The sequence below is a fragment of the Eschscholzia californica genome, unplaced genomic scaffold, assembly GCF_041429995.1.
Source record: "Eschscholzia californica isolate CP2 unplaced genomic scaffold, dmEscCali1.0.p SCAF_2, whole genome shotgun sequence".
NCBI classification, from domain to species: Eukaryota; Viridiplantae; Streptophyta; class Magnoliopsida; order Ranunculales; family Papaveraceae; genus Eschscholzia; species Eschscholzia californica.
Genome location: NW_028238309.1, coordinates 27,224,925 through 27,235,360, shown reverse-complemented (window position 1 = coordinate 27,235,360; position 10,436 = coordinate 27,224,925). Strand labels below are relative to the sequence as shown.

Sequence of the window (10,436 nt, the reverse complement as noted above, 5' to 3'; positions counted from 1 at the left end):
TTAACCTCCTGCCACTCCAACCAAGAGCTATTGGCTGAGTGATGGGGGTTATCACATACATATTGCTAAGTGGGGTTCCTCGGGATGGTGAGATGTGATTCTTCAGTCCATCTGCTTGAATATGCTCGACACAAATCTGACTACAAGTATGTCCAATTATTCGGGTATCAGAAAGTATTTGAACAAATTTCAGGACGAGAAGACTATCAGTGATTTTATATTTTACTAACTTATAGTTTTTAGTGTAATTTTCGTTTGACAAAATAGATGTTGTTTGTATCTTTAATAGGTTCTGTAAATATTGATTTCAATATAACCTCTTCATGGAATTGATAGATGCTTTTGTTTGAGGAACTGACTAATATAAAATTCACTATATATGAAATTTATCATAATGTTTAAATGGAAAGAAGAGAAGGTATCAAGGATTCTTTAATCAAAACTAAAACAAAATTTGCTTCGTACTTACTATCAAATTTGCATCATGTAGTGCTTAATAAGTTTGTCCGTGCCGGAGGCACGGGCTATACCCTAGTAAAATATTAAAATGTATTCAATAGCATGCAATGAAATTTTTTGTTTTGTTGAAAGAGCATGTAATGAAGTAGATATAGAACGCTAATGTAAGAGAGTTGAAACTTAAATTTTTAGTACATATTGATTCCATTTACTTAAAGTTCACACATTGTTAGTGGCCGTCACATAGTTTCTCTTAACGTGTAACTTTCATGATAAAAAAATTCAATTTATTCATGATCCCGATCATTTCTTGCATATATATATATATATATATATATATATATATATAGTATGTAATTTCTGTTTGTTATGTACCTCAAAGTATGAGAGCCACAACACTAAAGCAAAAACAAAACTGAGACATTGGAGTAAACCAGAAAAAAACTAAGATAATGTTGAATGAGGAAGATATGTTAGCCAACAAAGTCAAAACCACGACCAGATTAGAGATCAATTTCCATCTGATCTTGCTCTAGACTACTTAAGAAAAATCAAAAGGGAAGGCCATAGCTATGATAACTTTTATTGGACAACACGAAATTCAAAACATGAACCACTTAGAAGTTCTTTGATGATTTGAGAACGACGATCTTCACCACCATATATCAAGCATTTCTCAACCACATGGCTGCTAATTTTCTGTAAAGAGAGGTTTATATAACAACCTTCAAATTGATCGAGCACATTAGTCGTAGCCCATGGAATCTGAAGTCCCAAGACACACTTAACAACATAATTCCTGCGTGAAATTAACCGATATTTTATTCAAGTTATTGTACTCTCACGAAAACAAAAAACTTCAAACTCTAAATAGAATGTTTCATGATACCCAAATGGATCTTGTGCAAGGATAAAGGCATTTGAAATGATCTTGCGGATCAATTGGCGCTTCTGGCTAAATTCCGAAATGAGAAAACACTTTTGGAGTACAACACAACCTTGAGATCTGTTGAAAGCACAAAATAGTGTGGAGTCATATCTTCCAAAAGAAACTGCACAAAGAACAAAGAAAGAAACCGCTCGACTGTTAATACGTTGAATTTGATAATAGATTTATATATGTTTATTGCATTTCAATCTGATGTGTCATCTCCAATGCACATGCAACACAAGCTAACCGGGGGTTCGGCTGTGAATCGGCTTGGGCTTTATCCAAGCCCGCGCCCACCCCAGAGTTACTTGTCTGAGCCCAACTACATAGAGCATAAGAAATTTCATTCTTTCCCTTGGACATTCATTTATCAATAACATGAACAATGAGGCAAACCTCCAAATAGGCTGAATGCTGACTAAATTCAAAACCCTTGATTTTAATCATAAGTTGGTCGTAAATATGCTAAATTGTGAACAACCTAAGGATGTGGTTACCAAGTTGGTTTCCACCCTCTAGGTTAAGGGTTCGAGACACAATGTCATATCCCTTAAAGTATGTTAATCTTTCAAAGAAATAATATGTTGAGTTGTGTTGAAATGGAGCAAACTACTGGTTAATTGGCAACCACTGGAAAATAGAGTAGTTAAAATGTGGGTTTTTAGTACGAGCACAAGCCTCACTGAAAGAGCAATATGCTTGCAGTGTATATCACCGAGGTGCAAGGCTCTGTGCACGCATCATTGGACGAAGGCATGAACAATAACGAAGTGCATCTAAATTGAAAAAAAATCACCTCAATACACTCAAATAGAGTATGTATAAAGTTTTAGACACTTTTCGAGTATGACTGACAGAAACAAGAGTAAATCCGAAATGGAAAATGGAAAGAGCTAAAGATAAGCATGCATAGTATGATAAAATGCTCGCCTCGCTGTGTTCAGAAATTAAATACTGTAAGCAGCGCTGAGCAACATGAGTTCCATTAAGATCTTTCATTAAACAAATTATTCCAGGCTTCAAAGAGGAAACCACCACTGCAGATTGCTCCAGAGTCTTAAGCATTTCTATCACCTTTTGAACAGCTTGGGTCCTGCAATTTCGTAATTAGAGAAACAACAATTGAAAGACGAATTAACGAAAAGGTGAATTTCATAAGGTGAATTAAGAGGAAGAAAGTACAGACCCATATGTGTCACTTGAAATTCTAATAAGTTCACCGGGTCTTTTAGTAATAGCGTGGAGTATGTGCATCCTCTGAGCTTCGTTACACACTTCGAGCAGTTTTTTAACGAGGTAATTACCAAAAGGATCTAGCATGAGCTCAACAATGTCATCAATGATCTCCAAAAATATTTTCCGGATATCTTCTGGACTACCCTCAACCAACTTCTCTTGAAGAAAATGACAACCTTTATGATCTTTTGCTAATCGATATATTCGTCCAATGACTTCGTCAACCGACTCATATTTATGTAGCTGTAACTTCGAATATCCATGTTCCCGACTTCGACTTAAATTCCTATCGTTTAACATTTTCCCATCGATGTTTAAACGATTGAGTACTTCTTTCGCTCTTATAGAACTTGGATTAATAGCTCTTAGTGAGTTCAACCCATTTGACCTTGTAAGAATCCTTTCAGGAAAATTTTCTCTTCTCATTTTGTCAAAAACTTAAACTGCTTCGAAATCATTGTCATTTGATGGACCGCTCTCTCAAAGAGGTTTGCCTCTGGTCATGTCCACGTGGACCGCTCTCTCCATTGTCATTGAGTCCTTGAGCAAAGCAATGGCATCCAGGAACACCACAACCAGTTATTGCAACTTCTGAAGCATTAAATCTCGGAACACACACATCATCTATAATAGGCATCTAAAATCGGGGTTGATCAATATTGTTAGTTAAGGGCCTGGTTTTCATACATCCAAATGTTGGATGCACTTAGCTCTTGTGAATTCCCTAATGAATAGTACGACCGCAGATAGGATGAAACAGGGAGGTCAAACCGAGGAGCTACATACTGTATATTATTCATGACCAGAGCACCCGACACCGGATACACTGGAACTGCATTTTGCTGCTTGAAAGAGTTTCCGTTAGGGCTCAAGCTCAACAAGTGCATACCAGTTAGAGTACTATTGGGTGATGCTAAAGGTGGAAAGATCTCTAAGTCCTTAGAATTCAAGAAACATGATTTTGAATTCCCATTAGCAACTTCATTCACTCTCAATTGGGCGAATGCTGATGCTACGGATTGAATCTGAGAGAAGTTCATGTCCTTCCTCTTGACATGTTGTTTCGAGTTCACGAGAGGACTTCGAATTTCGGAGGTATCATTAGGTATCTCTCCTAGTATTCTACTACATCTGCACGAAATCTATTAAATTTTATAAATATTCGTCATAATGGATATCTTATTGAGACAACTTGTGAAAAAAATAAAGAATGTCTTTGTATTACTTCAACAGTCTCAGATAAAAAGTTGATACTAGAAAAGCTTCTAGCTTTTTCTTCTGGTTATTTGATGAACTATACAAGTATAAGAACTATAAAGTCTAATTATTTGATGAACCAGGTGTTCAATTTCATGACTCTTGCAATTTGGCATGATAGACTTGGTCATCCTGATTCTATAATGATGCGTCGAATAGAAGATTTTTCAACAAAACAATTATCCATGTGCATCTTGGTCTCAAGGAAAGTTAATTGTTCGACCATCTCAATAAAAATAAGCATCGAGTCACTTAGCTTTTTACAACAGATTCAGGGAGACATATGTGGACATATCCATCCACCTTGTGGCCATTTCAATATTTTATTGTCTTAATAGATGCTTCAACACGATGGTCACATGTGTCTCTATTATCAACTCACACTATTGTGTTTGCTAGACTTCTTTCTCAAATAATAAGGATAAGGACACGTGCGTTTGATGATTATTGCATGCCAATTAGGATAACTGCTGAGCATCCAGTAGCTCTTACCCATACTCCAAATGGATTAGCTGAATCTTTTATTAAACGATTACAGCTTATAGCTCGACCGTTGTTATTAAGATCTAAATTACCTAGTTCGGCAATGGGACATACTATATTACATGTTGCAGCACCGATTTGTATTAGACCATCTGCTTAGTATCATTACTCTCCAATGCAACTTTTATTTAGACACCAAGCAAATATATCACATCTTAAAGTGTTTGATTGTGTTGTATATGTGCCAATTTCACCTCCACGAAGAACAAAGATGGGTCCCCAAAGGCGTCTTGGTATTTATATTGATTTCGATTCACCTTTAATAATAAGGTATCTAGAGCCTCTTACAGGTGAGTATTTACTGCACGATATACCGACTGTCATTTTGATAAAAAGAAATTTCTACCGTTAGGGGAAGATAAGCCTCAAAATGAGGCAAACCATAAAATTTCTTAGAATACATCTTCCTTATCCCATCTAGATCCTCGCACCAACCAGTTCGAACTTGAAGTTCCAATGATCATTCACTTACAAAAGATTGCAACCTAATTACCTGATATTTTTACAGATTCAATGAAAGTAACAAAGTCACATATACCAGTTACTAATACGCCAACACGGATTGATATTCCTAAAGATCAACATAAAGATACAAATGTACCTAAAACACGGTTAAAGTGTGACAGACGTGTTAGTGCAAAAGATATTACTGTGCGGAAAAGAAAGAGACATGAAAATATAAATATTGGTCTAGAAGAGGCACGAAGCACACATGTACCTGAAATGATCAATCAATCCACCAATTTAGAACTCATTGCTCCAGAAGTGCCGCATGAAACTAATGTAAGAGAATTATCAACTAATTATTTATATTAGTACAGGAGAATACTGGGAAATAAACAAAATTATTCCTGACAATAAATTTGCAATTGTAATAACTCTAGGTGTAATAGCAAATAATGATGATCCTGAACCACAAATATTGAAGAATGTCGACAAAGAAAAGATTGGCCAATGCGGACGGATGCTATTCAAACTGAGCTAAGTTCATTAGGAAGGAGGGGTATTTGGACCTGTAGTTCAGACACCAAAAAACATAAAACCTGTAGGATGCAAATAAGTATTTGTACGCAAAAGAAATGAGACAAATGAAATTGTTAGGTATAAAGCATGTTTAGTTGCTCAAGGTTTTTCTCAAAGACCGGGTATTGACTATAAAGAGACACATTCTCCTGTAATGGATGCAATAATATTCTGGTATAAAGCACGTTTAGTTGCTCAAGGTTTTTCTCAAAGACCGGGTTTTAACTACCAATAGACATTTTCTCCTGTAATGGATGCAATAATATTCTGGTATTTGATAAGTCCGGCGGAGCATCAAAATGTCTTGAAACACGTCTAGTGAATGTAGTGGTTGCATATTTGTATGGCTCACTTGATAGTGACTTTTAAAAGGTATTCGCTAAGGTGGCTATACCACATCCGTCCTGGTTGTTTCAATCCATATAACGATTTTTGCAACTTGAGTGAATACATGTTTGACGATATATTAATAATACAATTTGTCTATGTGTATTCATTAAAAAAATAAAAAAAATAGATTTGCTATTATTGTAGTCTATGTAGATCATTTCAATATTGTTGGGAATCTAGAAGAGCTCACTAAGACGGCTGAATATTGAAGAAAGAGTTTGAGATAAAAAAATCTTGGCAAAACTAAATTCTTTCTTGGTTTACAAGTCGAACATTTGCAAAATAGAATTTTTATCCATTAATCAATGTATACAGAAAAAGTCTTACAACGCTTTTACATGAACAGAGCTCATCCTTTAAGTAGTCCTATGATTATCCGCTCACTTGATGAAAAGAACCCGTGTCCCAAAATAGAAACGACCACGCCCTGACAATTCACTGACGAGACAAAATTCCAGCAGAGTCTCCTCTGTAAATCAAACCGGTCGCACCTGTAAAACCTGCTATACAAACCATACATTCGTATACACAAAATCCAGCAGAGTCTCCACTAACAACTGGTAGGGGGTCACGTAACTCACTGACACGAGTTATTCTGGTAGAAAACCAATCCAAAATCCATCACGTTTTTAAAAGTTTCTTTAACAAGTTATAAACATCATGACAAAATAATTTATCAAAGCCTATATTTTTATTATGTACAAAGTTTTTTTGTTTACATCTAGCAATCAATAGCAGTGATTAGCTGCTCACCCATGGTGCACTCTCGGTTAAGAGAGAATCCATCAGAAGAGTCTATGGTGCATTAGATAGTACCGTCGCATTTCAGCACTAGCTAATGCACTAGCATCTCTTCGAGAAAACATGTTACCCCTAGCTGGTAAGTCACCTTCCCAGCAAGGGACTCTGCAATCATTTAAGAGTTTACCTCATAATACGTATATACCTTAAGTACCTAATACGTTTTATATCACTGAGTTCGAATAAAAGAGCCATCCCCCAATACCCATGGAAAGACCTGAACCTTATTATCTTCGGTACCCTATCATGCATCTAGTGTGATCTTTCAAAATCAGTTACATTCATGTATTAAAACCAATATTATTGTGCAATTCAGTATCTTATCAAACACGAAAATGGAACGACCAAGAGTCATGTCGGACAAAGCAGTGGGATCCCAATCAAATGTCACTGCCTAGGCGAGCAGTCAGAGTGTACATTCTTAAGCCTCGAGCTGGAGGCACGAGCACCAATGGCGAGCGAGTGGAGCAGTTCACACCCACAGGTCTCATAACTAGTTTCACATCACCTTACCGGTCTCACACGGGTTACATCCATGTCAATATGTCATCCTCACCTCTATGGCTCATGCCCTTAGGTTGACATAATCCGAAGTCGGGTACATAAGAAAATTCCAAGTAATTTCATAATCACAGTAAACAGTTCGAAATCATTTCTCATATCATAGTAAAACCATTCAAGCATATTCCAGTTCATCGTTAAAATCGATTTCCATGATACCTTAACTCTATTTCATAATGGCGCATATAACTATAAGATCTAGCATATTTCATTACGTATAAAACCATGATGTATAAAGGATTAGAACTCCTACCTCGCGGTACAAGAACTAGTCTTCCTCCGTTGAAACCGTAACAAGATCATCAACGATAAACTCCGGTTTCCCCTCAACCAAACTCACAACACAACCAATATAAACATTAAGTTCTTGGATAATAACCTTCGTACAACAAACAAAAAATTAAAAGAAAACAATGAAAACTTAAAACATAAAAGAAACCTGTAAAGTCTGGAAGATTTCGAATATAATCAAATTTCGATTGATCTCTAACTTCCATAGCCATGTTCAGTTAAGGTCGATCATACACTATTTGAAAGGTACCTATGTCGGTAAAATTTTATTATTAAATGCCTTCGCCAAAACCTGAGAAATACATCTTCGAAATAGTAAAATACATAGACATCCATAACTCTCTCATCCGAACTCCAAATGACATGGACCATGCCATTTTGGAAAGATAACATTCTAGGCTACGACTTTCGTGTTCCGAGAAAGCCCGTTCAAATACTCTACAAGGCTCCGATTGTTCAATAACAGACAGCGGTGCCCAATCCTTTTAAATCGTTGTTCAGTCGATAAACGATATCAAATAACTTCTATAACGTTGCTTATATTGCAAAATTACTTAATTCTCAGCCATATAAATCCTAGAATTGCATGAATCATAAAAATTTTCAATTCAAAAACCTTAAACCCTATAATTTAAGAATATAACAGTTAAATCATCAAAACTTCAATTTCTAACTTGATTTAGTATTTCTTACTTTACTTGTCCACGACTTCTTGCCAATCAATACAAATTCGAAGTAGAAACAAGAAAACAAGACTTCATAAACCTGATTACAGAATATAGAGTTCTAGAGAGAGAAAGCATGAATTTCTTATCAAAGAATCCATAAAGGCTAGATCCAATCACTTCCTAATGCTTTAATTCATTCAAAACAAGATTTCTCAATTGAATTCTACCCAAAATACGTTGTTCCTCGATTTGGTTTGTTTCAAACCCCAAAACGAATATGTTGAGTAGTTGATTTAGACCCTATTTTAACTTGAACTAGATGCCTAATAGCCCCTCAACTAACCTTAACAACATGGGATGTTACATCCCGTCTTCGAGAGGACGATGAAGATCTTCTTGGTGTTGAAGTACCGTATTTGAGTGCAATTGGTGCTCTTATGTGTTTGCAACTTGTACCCGACAAAATATAACATTTGATGTAAATTTATTAGCAAGGTACAACTCTGCACCTTCCAAAAGACATTGAATTGGTGTCAAACATATACTACTATATCTGCGTGGAACTATCGATATGGGTTTGTTTTACTCGAAAGAAACAAAATCACAATTATGTGGCTATACAGATGCTAGATACCTCTCTGATCCTCATAATGCACGATAATAGACATGGTATCTGTGTACTAGTGGTAATACTTCCATATCATAGAGATCGATAAAACAAACTATCACAACTACTTCTTCCAATCAAAATAATTGTTATTCACGAGACAAGTCGTGGGTGTATATGGTTAAAGTTTGTTATCCAGCATATTTAGGAAACATGTGGAATTTCCTCAATCAATGATACTCCAACAATATTATATGAAGATAATGTAGCTTGTATTGTACAACTTCAAGGGGGATATATCAAAGGTGACAAGACGAAACACATATCTCCTAAGTTTTTATACACTCATGAGTTGTAAAGAAATGGTGGCATAGAAATTAAGAAAATACTTTCAAGTGATAATCTTGCAAATATATTTACTAAGGCTTTACTAACTTCAACATTCAAGAAATTAGCCTATAACATCGGAATGCGTCGGCTAAGTGATCTTTCACAATCTCAATCGTTTGAACGTCTATGAGAGAGAGAGAGTATCCATGAGGGGGAACAAACTAAGAAGGTATGTGACAAAGTGAGAATATATCTACATTGTAATTCTTCGAGCTCTACTCTTTTTCCTTCGCTTTTATCCCATTAGGATTTCCTTGACAAGGTCTTAATAAGGCAGTTTATATACTTCTAACATAATCGAAGATATAGAAGAACATTGTACTCTTTTTCTTTCACCGTGGTTTTTTCCATAGGGTTTTCCTTGTAAGGTTATAATGAGGCAACTTCTTATGCTGTGGAATCCGGGGGGGGGGGGGGGGGGGGGGGGGGGTTTGTAATGCTTTGTCTTCCACAATTATAAGTTGTAACTAATGTGGTCATATGTAACCTATATCTTAAAAGACACATTCATGTGTATCATGTAACCCATTGAGTAAATGTCCATGAATGTATTTCACTTTGAGAGTTTGTAAAAGGGGTTTTAACCCAATGTAATGAATACAACAATAAATAGAATATTTTACCACAATCTTAAGGTAGATATATGGTGTTCTTAGTCTATATTAGTCTACTCTTTTCTCTAATTTATCTCTTTTCCTTAGTTTTCACAACATATTTAAAGATATATAGAGAGATAAAGGAATAGTGAGTATTGAAGATGAAGGATGCTTCTCTTTCTTATTCACAAGATGCCACTTAGTGAAATGAAGAGAGTTAAGGGTTCTGAGACACAAAATTACATGAGTATTAAGGGGGATTTTTTTTTTTTGAAGATGAAGGGGGATTTAGTTCAACAACAAAAAAAAAAATATGAAAGGGGATTTTGAAAATAAAAATTTGGAGGTTAGGTCTAGGGAATTAAAAATTTGGAGTCTATTTTGGTCAAATTAGTTTTAGGACCACTGGGATAATTTGGAATATTTCATCAAACATAAGTAAATAGAAGTCTCTAAAATTTGAGACCTTTATGTACTAAAAAATAGTTGGGTTATTTCCTAAATAGCCCCCAACTTTATGACCAGCTTCCTGCCTAGCCCCTTACTTTATCAAAAATACCCAGATGACCTCTTTTTTTAGTTACCGTTATAATTCTGTTAACTAGTCACCACCTCCCTCTCCTCCATCTCATCACCTCTCTCTGCCACCTCATTGTCTTCGCCGTCGAAGGTCGTCGTCCGAC

The 10,436-nt window shown here is 35.8% G+C and overlaps 1 pseudogene; it reads right to left on the bottom strand.

The window, feature by feature from the left end:
• Positions 1–1,041: 1,041 nt before the first annotated feature.
• On the bottom strand, positions 1,042–3,263 carry LOC147557196 (pumilio homolog 12-like; annotated as a pseudogene).
• Between the last annotated feature and the right edge of the window lie 7,173 nt (positions 3,264–10,436).